This window comes from Rhinatrema bivittatum, chromosome 2, assembly GCF_901001135.1.
Source record: "Rhinatrema bivittatum chromosome 2, aRhiBiv1.1, whole genome shotgun sequence".
Lineage (NCBI taxonomy): Eukaryota > Metazoa > Chordata > Amphibia > Gymnophiona > Rhinatrematidae > Rhinatrema > Rhinatrema bivittatum.
The window spans coordinates 46,710,911-46,730,674 of record NC_042616.1 but is presented as its reverse complement, the minus strand read 5'-3'; the positions used below and the strand labels follow the sequence as shown (position 1 = coordinate 46,730,674).

Below are 19,764 nucleotides of genomic sequence, written 5' to 3'. Positions count from 1 at the left end.
CCCTTACCTCTCCTTCTACCTCCCCCTCCCCCAGTATATCATCATCTTCCTTCTCTCCACTCAGCCTTTCTAGCCTTGTCATCATCTCCTTCCCGCTTTCCCACCCCCTGGTATCATTCCCTTCCCTTCTATCTCCCCCTCCCCTTCACCCAGTGACACATTCATCTTTCCCCACCCACCTCCCCTCGGCACATTCAGCTGCCTTCTTTCTTTCCCCCCACCCCATCTTCTGGATCCAGCAGAAATCTGAGAAGTACTCACCTGGTACTGCTTCTTCCTCCTCTGCCAGCTTGTCTCTGCAATGGTAACAGCGTGAGGCCCAGTAGGTCTCATGAGACTACTTGTCCCCCATGTAGCTTCAATTGCAGACGAAAGCCAGCAGAGGGGAAAGCAAGAGCAATAGACAAGCGCTGCTCGCTGACCACCCCCCCCCCCCCCCTTTTGCTGGCTGGAGGACATCCTGCAGGCCAGGAAGGAAAAAAAAAAAGCAATGACGCCTGCTGGTGCCTCAGCTTTTCTCATCAGACCCTTCTCGCTGCACACCTGCAGGTCAGCCACGGCACACACTGGTTGGGGAAACACTGCATTAGGCTATTCATCTCCTTCTCCAGTGAAGAATCACCTGCTAATGAAGCCGACAAGAACTCCCAAATGGGAAGACTCCATCCAGAGTGCATGAAACTTGACTCATGGTTGACAGGGATGATGTAACCTGCGACTGACAAGAACATGTTGCTTAAATGGTATAAAAAATCAGGCAAGACAAAGAAACTTCAGAATCATCATCATCCTCCTCCTTAGCTTGGTCATAGACTGATCCTCTGACAAGAACTTTCCATTCGTTTTATTCTACAAGAAGCAGTTTGGCCAACTGCCAGCATTGAGTTTTATTATATCACCTGCGAGGATAATTAGCAGAATCTTTGTTCCTCTTTACATAATCCCTCTAAAGAACCCAAGAGAATGCAAAATATCTAAATTTCTGTTTAAATTTGTGCTATAGACTAATTGGTATTATAATTGTAGTCATTATAATAAAACATTAGAGGGGTGACTTTCTGGTCTCCAAGAATTATTTGGTCCGAGGCCTTGCTAGGTAGTTAAAAGACTCAGAGCGTATGTCCATGCAATTCAGGCTCATTTAGTCTCCCCCTGAGATTCTGATAATCAAATTCAACAAGCACTATCAGCCTACACCCTATAAGACTTATTATGTAAAAATACAGGATACTGGTGTTACTGAGATCCTGCTGGCCCTTTGGGGTCAATAGCACACTGAAAGAGCCGGATAACATTAGGACTGCCTCAGATGTGCGGGCCTAGCAGCTCATTTCCCATACTCCCACCCAACATGTAAAAAATGGGCTGTGATGGGGGGGCCCCCCCCTAACCCAATCCCGAGTGCACTTTAAAAATAAAACTGGTAGGGGTCTGCTAGGCGGCCTACACCATACCCTACCCCCTCCCAGGTTCAGCGAAAATCTGCAAGCAACACTCCACGATCCTGGTGGCTTTCGGTGTTACTATTCTGACAGCTGCAACAAGTGTAGGAACAGCTTTTTTTTGTGGACCTAAGCAACCTCTGCAACCCAACAGGAATGTTCTTTGAGTGTCAGTTTGAGGTTAGAGATCTGACTTATCCTGTCTCCAAATGATGGTCAGAATTGTATTATGACTGGACATTCCCACCACATGTGAACAAAGGTTTAGTTATCATTGTAGCCCCCTCCACCACTGTCCTGAATTGGACTTGCATAAGTGATGCATTGTCACTGGTGTCAGATGTGCTCTGAGGATTTCGTACTGAAATTGTTTACACATTTCTGCAAATGAGCACTTGTAGCTCTTTTTGTGGAGAGTATGCCATTGCTGCAGTTTCAGTTGTCCATGAAAAGGGCTGATATTGTTTGCATATTCAGTGTAGCATCTTATTTGATGCAGCATCCTACTGGTTTCATGTCATGTGGATGAACTTAGCCAGTCTTTGTTTTATCCCATTGTATCTTTGGACTTGTTTGATTATTTCATAAACCATTAAGCAAAGCAGTGCTGGCTGATTCAGCAAGGCCAAAGTATGTTTTAGCATCGGATATGATTGATTCAGGGCTCCAAGAAAGCACTGGGATGGGCCATCACTGTGAAAGATTTTGGGCATGCTGGGGACAGATATGGGAAAAGGTTGGAGACATCAGGGAGAAGATAGGAGAGGACGAATCTCAACTGGGCAGACAAGATGGACCATTTGGACTTTATCTGCCATAATTTACTATATATATTACCAGACAGACAGACTTTCGGGCCGATACAGTAAGGACACATAAGAAACAGTGCGGCAGTGCCGTGCGCCCACTCGTTTGCCGCGCGCATATTTTGGTTCACATACCGCTCGATTCAGTATTCAAATTAGACGCAAATCCAAGCGGCGTCCAAAGCGCGTCAATGAAGCGGTAGGCGTTCGCAATCCATTTTACTGTATAGAGCGGTATGCAGTGCCTATATACTGGTAGTATCCAGGGTGCACTGGTAACCTGTCATTTGACATGTCATTCCACCAGGTAAGTGGATGGTTCTTTTCTACAGACCCGCTGCCTTGAGGGCCCGGCTGGATGTCTAAGCTGCGACCTGGACGTCCAGCCAGGCGCTCAAGGCAGCGGAGCCTCTGATCATGGACGCCCCGGATACAGGCGGGAAGGTCCATGAACGGACGCCGAGACCTTGGACGTCCGAGGGTCGCGGCTTCCGTTCATGGACCTTCCCGCCTGTAGGCCCCACTGCCTTGAGCGCCCGGCCGGACGTCCAAGCCGCGACCGCAGGAGGAAGGCTCCGTATAGGCGTCCGTATGGGCATCTGTAGAGACGTCCGTATGGGCATCCGTATGGGTGTCCATGTCTCCGCTGGACCCCGGAGCCTTAGGACGCCTAGCGGACGCCTATCTCTCCGGTGTCCGTAGAGGCGTCCATGTCCGGAGCCTCAGAGACGCCCAGAGATGGATGGTACAGTTGAACCGAAACAGAACACGTACCTCCTCCTGTCTTGCTGCTGGGTTCTCCGGTCGGATGGGTTCCCCTTGCCGAGCATTTCGAGCATTTCTCAATCGAGCATTTCTCATTCTGCTTCTCAACCAAATGAAAAATATCGCCAGAGCCAGTATATACAGTTGTCCATGGCGCTGTCCGGTATGAAGCTGACTGAACACCACACTAACGCCAGGGACAGGGAAGGCGGTAAATATTCAGGTTAAAGACGTGGTAAATAAGCTGGTTAACAGAGCGATAATTTTGGGCGCACGTTACTGTATCGGAGGGAATAGTTAATCCGATCATTAACATGTCATATACATGCGGCGGGCAGAAAGGGATATGCGTCCTTTTCGGCAAGCGGTAAGGACGCGTAAAAGCAGATACTGAATCGCGGGTATGCCTTACGCGTCCAAAACGTGCCTCTAAAGCGGGTTAAAAACCGGGTAACCATGGCCGCGTTTTAACTGTATTGGCCCGTTGGTTGAAACAAGGACCATGTTGAGTTGGACCTAGCTATTCATGTGCCAGTACTTCAGTTATCCTGGCAGCATCTCCTGAGACCACTGCTCAGACTGTTACCATCAACCAACGGAAATACCTTTATTTTGTATTGGAACTGCCAGCTGGTTGCTGATGTCTGGCCTCACTTTCTCCTGTTTTGATTTAGCCACTGTCATCGTGGCTTCTATGGCTCCTGTAGAGGGTATCTTGCCTGGCCCAGTACAGCTGTCATCAGCCTTGTGTAGCATCCCCCCCCCCCCCCCCCCCACCGCTGATATCAACGTGGGGGAGTAAAGTGCCGGCTTCTGATGCCAGAGGGAACTTTTTTGCCAGCTGGCTGCTGATGTTTGGCCGCCTTTCTCCTGCTTGGACTCAGCCCTTGTCATTATGGCTTTTATGCCTCCTGTCAAAGGGGTCTTGCCTGACCCAGTGCAGCTGTCATCGACCCCGTATGGCCCCACCCTCCCCCCTGCTAACATCATCAGTGCGGGGGGGGGGGGGGGGCCGGGGAAGTACCAACTTCTGATGCCGGAGGCACTGCACACCATGGAGGCATGCACATGAAGGAGCACAACAAAGGGGCGCCTTTGTGCACTCCTTCAAGCGTGCTGAGTGCTGCTGAGCTGCTGGAATATCTTGTTCCAGGTCTTTATTGTCCAATTTGACTACTATTTGTTTGGAGCCTGAAATTATTCCTGTTATTTGGGTCATGCCAGGTACAGTGATCTCGTGTTCCCGTGAGTCTCATTTGGCCCGTCTGCCTTCTTTTTTAGTGTCTATACCTTGTTCAATATCAGTACCTGATTTAGTTGTTCGGACAACAAGGTTATCAATGATATGACGATCATGTTAATTATTGCACAATCGGTGAAAATGAAGATGTTAGTCATTTATGATTTATTGGTTTCCAAGTCCCCAGAAACATTGTGTGTTACTGAATCGTGGCTCTTCAACTCTGATATATCATTGGTTAATCAGATATGCTGTAGGGAATATCCTAATTCTGGCTAATAGGACAAGCAGCCAAGATGGACTCTCTGATGTCAGTAAAAATGGACATTGACCTGTTTGGCTATCTGCAGCCAAATGCAAAGATGAGAGAGACTTGCAGTTGTTGTGTTCATGACCAGTGTGACAAATTTACAGGCCCTTACAGCCTAAATGGCACCAAAAGAAGCCAAAAGAAACACAAGGACAACTGGTACTCTGTGAATCTGAACCACCAGAACACTAAGGACCTCTTTTTATAGTTCTGGGGCCAATCTGAGAGCAGGACTTATCAGTGCACTGTCAGATGTGAACAACTGGCAGGCTGATGGCTTGATGAACCTGGAGAAAGAAACAAAGGACCTGGAAAAGGATGTGAAAATCAGCCTATCAAAGCCTTAATTGTATATTCACCTAACTATGCATGAAGCTGCTGAATTATGCATAGGTAAGCCTTTAAAAGCAGCGGGGTGCAAGCATTCAGGGTCGTTGTAGTTAATTACTGATCCAAAGAGGAAGAATACCCATCCAAATGCTGCTGCTCCCCGCCCCACCTCCCACTTGCTTGCCTCCCTGCATCCTAGGTAGAAGCAACTTGCAGAGACAAAGGGCACAACAGAGCAGGTCCTGCACATAACATGTATCCCAACTGGAGAGCTGAACAGTCCCTGCTGCTTCAGTGATAGAGGCTGTCCTCTCTACCTCCATGCCGAAGACATGAGAAGGGAGAGACCATGAGACTGAGGACCGAGAGAGCATGTATCGATGCAAGTCCCAAATTAGTGAGAAACTGTGGACTCTAATCCTAATTTAGTGGGTTATGAATTTAAGGCTCTTTAGCATTTTATATATTCAAGTCCAGGCAAGAGGAATGTGATGCTAGCATTAATTCTGTAATCTGATAATCACCGGATGTCAAGCATGCTTTCGTAACTATTGTTATCTTGTTTTTTGTTTCCCTAATGATAAGTGCTGTCCCTGTATTAGTATCATTACAGTAACCCTGAATAAATAAGATTTTCCTCAGACAGTTTGCTAAAGTCTCTAAGCAGATGGTCAAAAGGGGTTGCTGGTGAATAAAGGAGATAAAAGGGGAGTGGACTAGAAAATCCTAATTTTCTGGGTATAGTGCTTTCTCAGCCACATGCTATTGGCCGGGGAAGAGGCCTTTTAGTTTTCTACCCCTCCTTTTAATTTTCTACCAGTCTGGTTGGAAATTTACCTATGAAGACCTTAGCCAGGGATCCCCCTTATGAAATGTTATTTTTACACTCTGATTCTGTGAGTTGCTGCCTAGTTTATGCACCTCCAGAGCTTCCGTGATTCGAACTGCTCAGTGATTTTTGAACAACTGTTGCACTCAATATTCGATCTAAACAACACAATTATTCTGGCTGACTTTAATTTGCATATCAATAATTCTCCACTTTCATCTGGATGCAGTTTAATTTTAGAAACCATGCAAAATCTGGGTTGGCAACAAATTATTAAGGTGCCTACACATAAACCTGGCAACTTGTTAGATTTGGTGTTCATGAATTGCTCTGCTCTGCTCTTCTATCTGCTATGAAACCTATGGCGTCTCTGGTACCTTGGTCTGATCATTTTTTGATTGAATTTACCATACCAGTTCAGGATGCACTAATGAATGATGGTAAAAGCTGTCAGACTTTCACTTTAAAAAGAGTACATATTAACCCTGATAAATTTAAAGAATTACTCAGCACCAGGCTTAGTAGCTGCAACCTTGTTACCACTAAGGAAGCAGTGAGTTGTTGGGACTCTAAGGGCCTGATTTACTAAGGCTTTTCTCCCATTTTGTGTCTATTTGAAAAATATTTAGTGAATGCGGCCCTATCCTCTCATAGGTGCTGGATTTAATTGCTCCTCTCCATAGAGTAATGCATACACATTTGCCTAGCAAACAGAAACCATGAGTCACTGAACGTATTTGGAAAAAACGTATCTGGAAAGAACGTATCTCGAAAAAACATCATACAATAGAATTGTGATGATGCCTATTATACCTTGACATTGTATTGCCTGTAGTTAACTGTTAACCACTTAGCATAGTTTTTCTGCTATAGAAGGTATATAAAAACCCACAAATAGATTAATTAATTAATTTATCAATCTCTTGAGATGTTTAGAGCAATGTTGCTAGCTCATCAAGAGCTGATCAATAAACTCAGGAAAGCTTTCTATTCTGTCCAAATTCAAATGGCGGGAAATATTCAAAAAATGTCTTTGGAATAGTTAAAAAGCACTTCACCTCTGCTTACTTACCAGTTCATGAAGTACTTAAATGACAAAGTTACTAAAATTGCTACAACCTTTGATAGCATCCCGAACTGGTCTGATGAGGAACCTGATAGCGTCAAAAAGAAATGGGAGGTTTTCGAAATTGTCTCCTCAATCGAGATTGTAAATATTATTTTCTATGAACCGAGCAAATTGTCATCTAAATTTATGTAATGTTTCCATCTTGAAAGTGGTAAGGGAAGCATTTGCTCCTTTCGTTGCCTACTTTGTAAATCTCTTCCTATCAGAAGGACACTTGCCTGATATTCTTAAGCAGGCAGCTGTATGGACACTCTACTGAAAAAACCTAATCTTGATCCAACAATGTTAGCTAATTATCGGCCAATTTCTTCTTTGTCATTTCTTGCCAAAATAGCAGAATCTGTGGTAGTAAAGCAGTTTAATGACTTTGCCGAAGCTAATCATATCCCTGTTGGACCCCTTGAGGAGAGGATTGGAAGGGGTCAGAGTTATGTCTTTGTGATACTGGACATCTTGGCAGCCTTTGATACAGTTGATCATAGAATTTTTTTCTATCACTTAAAGGAAGTCAGGTTAGTCGAAACTGTCTGTGAATGGTCAGGCCATATCTATTAGAAAGGAAACAGCAGGTCAAGGGCAAGAACACTTCTTCAGTTTAGTATTCTATATATACAGGCATCCCCCTGGGGTCGGCTCTATCTCCTCTACTTTTTAATATCTACCTTGCATCTATATGCAAGTTGTTAGCCGGCCTCTGTGAGGATTTTCGCCCGTATGCTGATAATATATAGTTTTATCTGTCTTTGGCCTCCTCTTGGACCGAGACTTTAGCCCTAATTTCTATCTGCCTGAGTGCTATTGGGTGATGATTATCATATAACAAGCTGGCTCTTAGTTTAGCCAAAACTGAAGTTGTCATTTGAAATAGAGAATCTGTGCCAGTCCCTTTGAGCTTCGAGACAGAAAAGAACATATTGAAAGTGGTACTTTAGGCTTGAAGCCTTGACGTACTTATTGATTCAAATTTATCAATGGTTCATCAAGTATAATCAGGGGTTAAATCAGGTTTTTATAAGTTAAGGCTGTTGCGGAATTTAAGAAACATCTTGCAGCCATCCAATTCCGCAGTATAGTGCAGGAATTTGGGACTACCTGCCTGTACAATCAATGCATTATAGCTGCTCCAGAATGCGGCAGCCCGCTTGATTTCTGGACGCAGCATCAGCGATCATATCTCTCTCGTACTTGCTGACTTGCATTGACTCCCTATACAATCTAGGATTAAGTTCAAGGTTGCCCTGTTAGTCTATAAATTATCATCACTGGACTCTTTTCCATGGACCAATGTGATGCTTCGGGTTTATAACCCAACTAGGGTGCTGAGGTCCTCAAAACTAGACTTGCTTGACGTTCTGTCACTTCTCCAGTGCGTCTGGTGAACACTAGAGAATGTGCTTTCTTGGTGGTGGTCCCAGCGCTCTGGAATTATCTCCCAGCAGAGCTACGATTGACTGAGTGCACAAAATCATTTAGGAATTTGTTAAAACTTGGACCGGTGCTTTTTAATATATTTATAAATGATCTGGAAAGGAATACGATGAGTGAGGTTATCAGATTTGCAGATGACACAAAATTATTCAGAGTAGTTAAGTCACAAGCGGATTGTGATAAATTGCAGGAGGACCTTGCCAGACTGGAAGATAGGGCATCCATATGACAGATGAAATATAATGTGGACAAGTGCAAGGTGATGCATATAAGGAAAAATAATCCATGCTATAGTTACACAATGTTAGGTTCCATATTATGAGTTACCATCCAGGAAAAAAGATCTGGGTATCAGAGTTGATATTACATTGAAATCATTGACTCAATGTGCTGTGGTGGACAAAAAAGCAAACATAATGTTAGGAGTTATTAAGAAGGGAATGGAAAATAAAATAGAGGACATAATAATGCATCTGTATCACTCCATGGTGAGACCGCACCTTGAATAATGGGTGCAATTCTGATCACCGCATCTCAAAAAAGATATAGTTGTACTGGAGAAAGTACAGAAAGGGGTGACCAAAATGATAAAGGGCAAGGAACAGTTCCTCTAAGAGAAAAGGCTAAAGAGGTTAGGGCTGTTCAGTTTGGAGAAGAGACGGCTGAGGGAGGATATGATAGAGGTCTATAAAATCATGAAGGGACTGGAATGGGTAAATGTGAAACGGTTATTTACTCTTTCGGATAATAAAAGGACTAGGGGCACTCCATGAAGTTAGCAAGAAACACATTTAAACAAGTAAGAGAAATTCTTTTTTAATCAAAGCACAATTAAACTCTGGAATTCATTGCTCAAGAAGGTGGTTACGGCAGTTAGAGTAGCGGAGTTTAAAAAGGTTTGGATAAGTTCCTGGAGGAGAAGTCCATAAACTGCTATTAATCAATAGGAAATAGCCACTACTTGTTGCCGGCATTAGTAGGATGGGAGGATGGGATCTATTTAATATTTGGGTACTTGCCAGATACTTGTGACTTGGATTGGCCACTGTTGGACACAGGATGCTGGGCTTGATGGACCCTTGGTCTGACCCAGTATGGCATATCTTATGTTCTTATGCTGTTTCGGCAGGTCTTTTTTGAATTGAATAAGTAGTCAGGATAGCACCTTTTCTTTTATTATGTATAATAGAAGTTTTTTTTCTTGTTTATTTTTGTATTTGTTTTATGATATGATATGGTTAAAATTTTATGAACGTTCAATCTGTATGCCAGTTAGGGCTTCTTGCGTAAGCAGGATACAAATAAATAAATAATCTGTTTGCACACTGGCATATCAACTTTTAAGAAGTTGTGCATTCAGCTTTTGAGGTGGACCTGCTTGTCCACTTGCTGGAACTTCGTTTCTCCTGATGATTGGTATTTCTTGAACTGTTGATGAAATCATGTTTATCTTCAACTAAAGGAAACATCTTTACCTTGCCCAGGAACCATGATTTGAACAATAGAGCTCCCTCACTATAATACCCCCAGCTTCTAAAGTGACTGCACACAGAGCTCCCTCACTATAATACCCCCAACTTATAAAGTGATATCACACAGAACTCCCTCACTATAATACCCCCAGCTTATAAAGTGACTGCACACAGAGCTTCCTCACTATAATACCCCCAGCTTGTAAAGTGACTGCACACAGAGCTCCCTCATAATAATACTCCCAGCTTATAAAGTGACTGCCCACAGAACTCCCTCACTATAATACCCCCAGCTTATAAAGTGACTGCACACAGAACTCCCTCACTATAATACCCCCACCTTATAAAGTGACTGCACACAGAGCTTTCTCACTGTAATACCCCCAGCTTATAAAGTGACTGCACACAGAGCTCCCTCACTATCATACCCCCAGTTTATAAAGTGACTGCCCACAGAACTCCCTCACTATAATACCCCCAGCTTATAAAGTGACTGCACACAGAACTCCCTCACTATAATATCCCCAGCTTATAAAGTGACTGCACACAGAACTCCCTCACTATAATACCCCCAGCTTATAAAGTGACTGCACACAGAGCTTTCTCACTGTAATACCCCCAGCTTATAAAGTGACTGCACACAGAGCTTTCTCACTGTAATACCCCCAGCTTATAAAGTGACTGCACACAGAGCTCCCTCACTATCATACCCCCAGTTTATAAAGTGACTGCCCACAGAACTCCCTCACTATAATACCCCCAGCTTATAAAGTGACTGCACACAGAACTCCCTCACTATAATATCCCCAGCTTGTAAAGTGACTGCACACAGAACTCCCTCACTATAATACCCCCACCTTATAAAGTGACTGCACACAGAGCTTTCTCACTGTAATACCCCCAGCTTATAAAGTGACTGCACACAGAACTCCCTCACTATAATATCCCCAGCTTATAAAGTGACTGCACACAGAACTCCCTCACTATAATACCCCCAGCTTATAAAGTGACTGCACACAGAGCTTTCTCACTGTAATACCCCCAGCTTATAAAGTGACTGCACACAGAGCTTTCTCACTGTAATACCCCCAGCTTATAAAGTGACTGCACACAGAGCTCCCTCACTATCATACCCCCAGTTTATAAAGTGACTGCCCACAGAACTCCCTCACTATAATACCCCCAGCTTATAAAGTGACTGCACACAGAACTCCCTCACTATAATATCCCCAGCTTGTAAAGTGACTGCACACAGAACTCCCTCACTATAATACCCCCACCTTATAAAGTGACTGCACACAGAGCTTTCTCACTGTAATACCCCCAGCTTATAAAGTGACTGCACACAGAGCTCCCTCACTATCATACCCCCAGTTTATAAAGTGACTGCCCACAGAACTCCCTCACTATAATACCCCCAGCTTATAAAGTGACTGCACACAGAACTCCCTCACTATAATATCCCCAGCTTGTAAAGTGACTGCACACAGAACTCCCTCACTATAATATCCCCAGCTTATAAAGTGACTGCACACAGAGCTCCCTCACTATCATACCCCCAGTTTATAAAGTGACTGCCCACAGAACTCCCTCACTATAATACCCCCAGCTTATAAAGTGACTGCACACAGAACTCCCTCACTATAATACCCCCAGCTTATAAAGTGACTGCACACAGAACTCCCTCACTATAATATGCCCAGCTTGTAAAGTGACTGCACACAGAACTCCCTCACTATCATACCCCAGCTTATAAAGTGACTGAACACAGAGCTCCCTCACTATAATACCCCCAGCTTATAAGGTGACTGCAAACAGAGCTCCCTCACTATAATACCTCCAGCTTATAAACTGCACACAGAGCTCCCTCACTATCATACCCCCAGCTTATAAAGTGACTGCACACAGAGCTCCCTCACTATAACACCCCCCCCAGTTTATAAAGTGACTGCACACAGCGCTCCCTCACTATAACACCCCCCAGTTTATAAAGTGACTGCACACAGAGCTCCCTCACTATAATACCCCCAGCTTGTAAAGTGACTGCACACAGAACTCCCTCACTATATTACCCCCAGCTTATAAAGTGACTGCACACAGAACTCCCTCACTATCATACCCCAGCTTGTAAAGTGACTGCACACAGAACTCCCTCACTATAATACCCCCAGCTTATAAAGTGACTGCACACAGAGCTCCCTCACTATAATACCCCCAGCTTATAAAGTGACTGCACACAGAACTCCCTCACTATTACACCCCAGCTTCCATCATGATTGCCCACAGAGCTCCATCACTATAATACCCCCAGCTTATAAAGTGACTGCACACAGAGCTCCCTCACTATAATACCCCCAGCTTGTAAAGTGACTGCACACAGAGCTCCCTCACTATAATACCCCCAGCTTATAAAGTGACTGCACACAGAGCTCCCTCACTATATTACCCCCAGCTTATAAAGTGACTGCACACAGAACTCCCTCACTATAATACCCCCAGCTTGTAAAGTGACTGCACACAGAGCTCCCTCACTATAATACCCCCAGCTTATAAAGTGACTGCACACAGAGCTCCCTCACTATCATACCCCCAGCTTATAAAGTGACTGCACACAGAGCTCCCTCACTATCATACCCCCAGCTTATAAAGTGACTGCACAAAGAGCTCCCTCACTATAACACCCCCCAGTTTATAAAGTGACTCACTATAACACCCCCCAGCTTATAAAGTGACAGCACACAGAACTCCCTCACTATAATACCTCCAGCTTATAAAGTGACTGCACACAGAGCTCCCTCACTATCATACCCCCAGTTTATAAAGTGACTGCACACAGAGCTCCCTCACTATCATACCCCCAGCTTATAAAGTGACTGCACACAGAGCTCCCTCACTATAATACCCCCAGCTTATAAAGTGACTGCACACAGAACTCCCTCACTATTACACCCCCAGCTTATAAAGTGACTGCCCACAGAGCTCCCTCACTATAACACCCCCAGCTTATAAAGTGACTGCACACAGAACTCCCTCACTATAATACCCCCAGCTTATAAAGTGACTGCACACAGAACTCCCTCACTATAATACCCCCAGCTTATAAAGTGACTGCACACAGAACTCCCTCACTATCATACCCCCAGCTTATAAAGTGACTGCACACAGAACTCCCTCACTATTACACCCCAGCTTCCATCATGATTGCCCACAGAGCTCCCTCACTATTACACCCCCAGCTTATAAAGTGACTGCCCACAGAGCTCCCTCACTATTACACCCCCAGGTTATAAAGTGACTGCACACAGAACTCCCTCACTATAATACCCCCAGCTTATAAAGTGACTGCACACAGAGCTCCCTCACTATAATACCCCCAGCTTATAAAGTGACTGCACACAGAGCTCCCTCACTATCATACCCCCAGCTTATAAAGTGACTGCACACAGAGCTCCCTCACTATAACACCCCCCCAGTTTATAAAGTGACTGCACACAGAACTCCCTCACTATAATACCCCCCAGCTTATAAAGTGATTGCGTCACGGTTTCGCCTGCTATACAGCCTCACCTCCGTACCAAGAGAGGCCTCCAGTGAGCTCTGTCCCTAGCTATCCAGGCCGCTTCCTCACTGACCACCTGACTCAGCAGTTCCTCCACTACTTAAACTAGCCTGTCCAGTTCATCTATGTCATTTCATGAAATCACCCTTGGCTCTCTAACCAGACCACGCTTACCTTGTTCCTTGCGTTGTGGTCTCCGTGCCTGCTCTTTCCTTATACCTTGCTCTGTGGCCTCCTCGGGCTTTTCCTTGCCTTGTGGGCACCAGGCTTCCTCTCACCTTGTTCCTTGTCTTGTGGCCTATTCATGTTTCTCCTTGCCTAGTGGCCTTCAGGTCTTATGCCTAGCGGTCTATGGGCCCTCTGCATTGCTGCCTTCAGGCCTCAATGTTCTCTGTTCTATGTTGTCTTTGTCTGGTCCTGTCCTGCCCTACCTAGCCCAGTTTCTAGTATATTTTCCCTGCCTTGCCATTGTCTTGTCTTGCCCCAGTCCGCACCTAGTTCCAGTACCAGTCCCCGCTCATTCTCCTGTCCAGCATATGTCTGTATCCAGTTCCAGTCCCCAGCCTGAGCCGGTATCCAGTCCCCAGTCTGAATCTGTATCCAGTCCCAGCCCCTGCTCAGTATCCTGCACAGCCTGTGTCTGAATCCAGTTCCACCTGTGTCTGTATCCAGTCCTCAGTTCCAGCCTGTGTCTGACAAGCCTACTCCAGTATACAGCCCTCAGCTTCCCAGCCTGTCTCTGCCTCAATATCTAGCTTGTGCCTGACCTCAGTTCCTGCCTGTGCCCACCCTGCCTTGTCCAGCCTCATCCAGCCTGACCTGCCTTCTATCATGATGTTCTGCTGAAGAAACCAAGCCCTAGCAGCCCCCAGAACCCAATGGCTCAAGCTGCGGGGGAGGGGGATGGCTAGGCAGAAGATAAACCCCAGTCCAGCACTGAGGTCCTGCCCTGTTCCTGAGAGGGTGTTGCCTGATCCCAGCCAACATAACAGACTGCACACAGACCTCCCTCACTATAATACCTAGAAATGATGGTAGAAAAGGACCAAATAATCCACCCATTCTGCCCAGCGAGCTTATGCCAGTATCTGCTGCACTGTGCAGGTTTCCTCCATGCTTATCAGTTTCCCAGATATAAAAGTCAGGGCCCTGGTTGGATGCTGTTTGAATCCAATTTCCCTTAACCCTTGCCATGCAAGCAGAGAGCAATGTTGGAGTTGCATCAAAAGTATCAGGCTTACTGATTAAGGGTAGGTAGTAAAAGCTGCATCAGCAAATGACCCCCATGTTTATTTGTTCCCCAAACCGTAAAAGACGGGGCCCCTTGTTGGTTGCTGTCTGAATCCACGTCCCCTTTTTCCACTGCTGTTGAAGCTCAGAATAATGATGGAGTGGCATTAACAGTGTCAAGGCTTATTTGTTAAGGGTAGAAACCGCCACACCAGCAAGTTATTCCCCTGCATGCTTTTCTTCATTTCCATCCTCTATCTCAGTGGTTCTCAACCTTTCCTTGGCCGGGACACACCTGACAGATGGTTCTCACATGCGTGACACACTGAGCATGTGACCATCACGGGGCTAAATGTAAACATACACTCTGCATCCACAGGAATCCCCTCATCCCCCAGCACTGAGTGCAGAGCAGATCTAGGGCATTACCCTGTACAACTCGCCATACAAAAAAGATATTCTGGTTCTGATGACATCTCAGCAAAAGAAAACAAACTCCCTTTACTACCAGGCACAATAGCCTTCCTTATGAAAAGACAGTAATTTACCACTAATGCTTATTCTAATGAGAAAACACAACAAATAAGATTGATACAACTGCCTATATGCTAGATAAATACCTCACCTCAGTCACACACTCTTCACCAAGTACAGAAAAACCACAAATTATAAATAAGGAGACAGAAACTGGAATGGAAAACAAAAAAAGCCACTCTGCATGCAGTGCGAACCAGGAGAAATGGAAAGAGAAATATAGCACGTAACAGACTCTCAGGATTTGCAATAATGGACACAAACTAACCCGCACAAAGTTACACCTGTATTATGGAACACACTCAAACAGTAACACCCCTAAGTTACTATCTTTTCTTCTTCTTACTCCCAGTTGCATGTTTCCTTGTTTATTGTAACTGCATTTATAATATGTATATTACATATTTGTTCTTGGTTCCGGTTATTACCCCATTGTTTATTGTAAACCGGCTTGATGTGATGTTATCACGATTGCCGGTATAGAAAAAATTAAAATAAATAAAAATAAATAAATCTAAGAAACACAACTATTAAACCAGGCCCTAAACACTAATACATTTCCTATTGGGAAAACAGAATAAGCCAAGCTGCTACAGAGCCCCACACAGAAATAATTGTAAAGCTATACTAAAAATGTTACAAAACAGCTGCTGAACAGAATAATATCCAACAATTAAAAACTCATAAAAATGATTAAAACATGTCCAAATATCAATAAAATATTTCAAAATAGAAGACATCGCATAATACCCAATAATTAAAATGGCAGTCAATCAAGAAAAATAACCTTAAAAAGCCACCTTTACTTACCCTCTCCAGCAACTCTCCTACTCCTTTCCTTTCCAGGCCAATAGCACTCACCAGAAGCAGCAAGGGCTGCTGAAGCTCTGTCCTCACAGTCCTCTTCCTTACCGCTCACAATCAGTCAGTCACACACACACACATACAATTAGACCCCATGACCAGTCTCGGTCTCTCTCACCTCCCTGATCAGTCTCTCTCTCAATCACACACAAATGCTCTCGCACCCATTCACACCAGCTCTCACCCAGGCACCAATTCACACTCACACACCGATTCACACCCACAAGCTCTCACCCTGGCACCCATTCACACCCACACACACAAGCTCTCACCCAGGCACCCACAGACACAAGCTCTCATCCATTCACACCCATAGACACAAGCTCTCACCCAGGCATCCATTCACATCCACACACACCATCTCTCACCCAGGCACTCATTCACACCCTCAGACACACAAGCTCTCACCAAAAACATCTTCCTTCACTGCAGGGATGGGCTCCAGTTCTGCCGCGGCTTTACTCCAGCGGGCCTTCTTTTTTCGCCGCTACAGGGATGGGCTCCCATGGTGGCCTCGGTCGGGGTCAGGTTTCCTCTTAACCGCCACGGGGATGGGCTCCCGTGGTGGCCTTGCTTCGTCGGGGTTCGATACTGCCATTCCTCCCACCCCACCCCCGGGCTATTCGATGCCTGCCTCACCGGCCAATCATAGGCTTCCTCCCTTCTTCCTACTCTCACTGGCAGGTAGAAGGGAGAAGGTTTCCGATTGGCCTGCACGTGGGCAGGCAGAATGAAGGAGGCTTCCCATTGGGTAGTGGAGGTAGTAAGAAAGGAGGCTTCCAATTGGCCCGCGGGGGCTGGAAAAAGGGAGAAGGAAAGTACAATGGGGCAGTGGGACTCCGGGAGACGTGACACACCGGTTGAGAAGCGCTGCTCTAGCCATTAGGGATCCACAGTGTTTATCCCATGCCCCTTTGAATTCCTTCACTGATATCGTCTTCACCACCTCCTCCGGAAGGACATTCCAGGCATTCACCACCCGCTCCATGAAGAAATATTTCCTGACATTGGTTCTGAGTCATCATCCCTGGAGTGTCATTTCATGTCCCCTAGTTCTAATGATTTCTTTCCAATAGAAAAGGTTTGACGATTGTGCATCATTAAACCTTTCAGGTAACTGAAATTCTGTATCATATCTCCCTGGCACCTCCTCTCTTCCAGGGTCTACATCTTCAGATCCTTCAGCCTCAGCTCATAAGTCTTCTGATGCTGACCCCACATCATTTTGGTTGCTCTTCTTTGGACCACCTATATCCTGTCTTTGTCCTTTTGAGATAAGGGCACCAGTACTAAACGCAATACTCCAGGTGAGGCCTCACCTGGAGTATAGCTTATAAAGTCACTGCACACAGAGCTCCCTCACTATGACACCCTGCAACTTCTAAAGTAACTACACACAAAGCTCCCTCATTATAACACTACCCAGCTTTTAAAGTGACTGCACCCAGAGCTCCCTCAATGACACCCTCCAGCTTATAAAGTGACTACCCACACAGTTTCCTCACTATAATATCCCTCAGTTTATCAATTTTTTTCCTTTCTCTTCTTCTTTTATTTCAATCATTCTGTATATTACTTTGGTAAATGTAAAGTTATCTGACTCTGAATCTATAAAGTCTCTAGGCATGAAACCTCTTGACTATAATACTGAACATTTTATAAAGTGACTACACATAAAGCCCCCTCACTTTAACATCCCACAGTTTACACAGTATACACAGAGCCCCTCACTATAATAACCACAGTTTGTAAAGTCACTACTAATGCATGTCCTCACTATAATGCCCCAGCTTATTAAGTCACTAGACACATAGTCCGTTTACTATGCCATCCCCCAGCTTATAAAGTCATTGCAAACAGAGCGCCCTCACTGAAACAACGAACTAAAGTCTCCACATATGGAATCCCCTCACTATAATATTTATTTATTTTATTTATTTATTTAAATCTTTTTCTATACCGTCGTTAAGGTGGGTACCGTCACAACGGTTTACATAAAGGCACATAAAGTAATGCTATTGTAATCTTACATTTTACATGGATGCCATACGGTTCGGTAACAGTTTTTAAGCAAGATTAATTATTATATGAGGTTGAAAAAACACGTCTAGTTCAATTCTATAGCAGTTTGAGTACAGGACTCATTCTCTAATTGTAGCTTTATCCTTTACTGCAGAGTTCACTTAAAAACTACACACTTAGTGATTACTGTTGTGTGGTTACACCCCAGCTTATAAAGTCACTGCACACAGCGCCCCCCTCACTGTAACAGCTATCCATCAGCTTATAAAGTCTCTACATGTGGAATCCCCTCACTATAATACTCCCTCAACTTACAGTCACCACAGACACAGTCCTTCACTCATAACACCCCAGCTTATAAAGTCACTGCACACAGCGCCCCCCTCACTGTAACAGCTATCCATCAACTTATAAAGTCTCTACATGTGGAATCCCCTCACTATAATACTCCCTCAACTTACAGTCACCACAGACACAGTCCTTCACTCATAACACCCCAGCTTATAAAGTCACTGCACACAGCGCCTCCCTCACTGTAACAGCTATCCATCAGCTTATAAAGTCTCTACATGTGGAATCCCCTCACTATAATACTCCCTCAACTTACAGTCACCACAGACACAGTCCTTCACTCATAACACCCCAGCTTATAAAGTCACTGCACACAGCGCCTCCCTCACTGTAACAGCTATCCATCAGCTTATAAAGTCTCTACATGTGGAGTCCTCTCACTATAATACTCCCCCCAACTTATATAGACACTATATACAGAGTCCTCCACTATAACACCCCTAAGCTTATAAAGTCACTACACATGGTGTACCCTTCACTATAACACCCCAGTTTATAAAGTCACTGCACACAGAGCCCCCCCTCACTGTAACAGCTATCCATCAGCTTATAAAGTCTCTACATGTGGAGTCCTCTCACTATAATACTCCCCCCAACTTATATAGACACTACATACAGAGTCCTCCACTATAACACCCCTAAGCTTATAAAGTCACTACACATGGTGTACCCCTCACTATAACACCCCTAGTTTATAAGGTCAATTCAGTGGAGCCCCCTCACTATAAAACATTCTAGCTTAAAAACTCACTATACATGTAGCCCCCAGTGTATAAAGTCACTACATTTGGCACTGCCTCACTATACTACACAGCTTACAAAGTGACTACACATGAAGCACCCTCACTATAACACCCCACAGCTTATAAAGCCACTACTTAAGGAGCCTCCTCGCTATAAAGTCAGCTTTTAAAGTCACAACACACAATACACCCTCACTATAACTCTCAGTTTATAAACTCACTACATGTGGTATCCTCCATCTCGGAAATACCCCCTCCAGCATATGTCACCACATGCAGAGCCCCCTCACTATAGCACATATTTTTGTTGCTTAATGATTATCAGCATATTTTGGTGGCATGTTGATTTTCTTTCGATTTTTTGGCTATCTGTGGTAGCTCTTTGTTGATTATTATATGTGTGTACATTATTTTGTAATATTTTTATTTTACTTTTATCTTTTCTTTTCAAAGTTTACGCTTCAAGTCTTTATGTTATTTGTAACTTGCCTTCAGTGCTGCTTTGTATAAGTCAGAAAGAAATGATGTCAAATAAATAAACCCCTCCAGCTTATAAAATCACTATAACACTCCCCAATCCATAAACAGGTGGCACTCCCCTCACTGCAATACCCCACGCCGTATAGTCACTGCCTGTATAGCCCCTCACTATAACACATCCCAGCTTATAAAGTAACTACCCTCAGAGCCCCTCACTATAATACGTCTTC

The 19,764-nt window shown here is 44.6% G+C and overlaps 1 protein-coding gene across 1 annotated transcript in view; it reads right to left on the bottom strand.

The window, feature by feature from the left end:
- Window positions 1-19,764, bottom strand: part of KCNH2 (potassium voltage-gated channel subfamily H member 2) — a 439,418-nt gene that overhangs the window by 317,470 nt on the left and 102,184 nt on the right. The window lies entirely within an intron of this gene.